This window comes from Myotis davidii, unplaced genomic scaffold, assembly GCF_000327345.1.
Source record: "Myotis davidii unplaced genomic scaffold, ASM32734v1 scaffold458, whole genome shotgun sequence".
NCBI classification, from domain to species: Eukaryota; Metazoa; Chordata; class Mammalia; order Chiroptera; family Vespertilionidae; genus Myotis; species Myotis davidii.
Window position 1 is genome coordinate 458,962 of NW_006289819.1, and position 975 is coordinate 459,936.

The window sequence follows — 975 nt, forward strand, 5'->3', positions numbered from 1 at the left end:
GTTTTATTTATGTTTATCTTCTTTGAAGTGTAAAAGGATGATCACAATTTCCATTTAGGTAAATGTCTCAGGGCAAAAGCATCTTCCAGTGTTTCAAGTTGGATTACCTCCTCCCAATTGGATTATCTCCCTGGATCTTGCTTTCCAGCTTTTGGTCTGATAATTCTATCTTGCCATCTCTTAGACACCATGTTATGGGCTGAATTGTGTGTCCCCAAAATTCATATGTTGAAACCCTAACCACCAGTACCTCAGAATGTGACTGTATTTAATCACATATTTTGGTGATAAACATAATCACTTTAAAGAGATAAGTGAGTTAAAATGAGGCATTAGAATGTGCTCTAAACCAGTCCGCCTGGTATCTTTATAAGAAGAAGTAATTTGGACAGACAGAGACGTACCAGGGCCATGAAGGCACGCAGAGGAAAGACCCAGGGAAGACACAGGGAGAAAGCAACCGTTTGTAGCCAAGAAGAAAGGTCTCAGGAGAAGTCAACCCTGCTGACACCTGGATCCTGGACTTTTGGTCTCCACAACTGAGACAACACATTTCTGTCATTTAAGCCATCCAGTTATGACTGCCCTAGTAAACTAAAACATTAGTTTAGTCAACTTTAAAAACATTACAATACATATATTTCAGACGTTTACTTTTTAAATATAGATATACTAGAGGCCAGGTGCACAAAAATTTGTGCACTCGGGGGAGGGGGGGTCCCTCAGCCCAGCCTGTGCCCTCTTGCAGTCTGGGACCCCTCAGGAGATACCGACCTGCTGGCTTAGGCCTGCTCCCTGGTGGCAGAGGGCAGGCGCAATCCCTAGGTGCAGCCCCTGGTCGGGCTCAGAGCAGGGCCGATTGGGGAGGTGGGGCACCGCCCCCTGTCATGCACAGAGCAGGGCGTATTGGGAGGTTGCGATGACACCCTCAGTCACGCTCAGGGTAGGGCCGATTGGGGGGTTGGGGCACCGCAC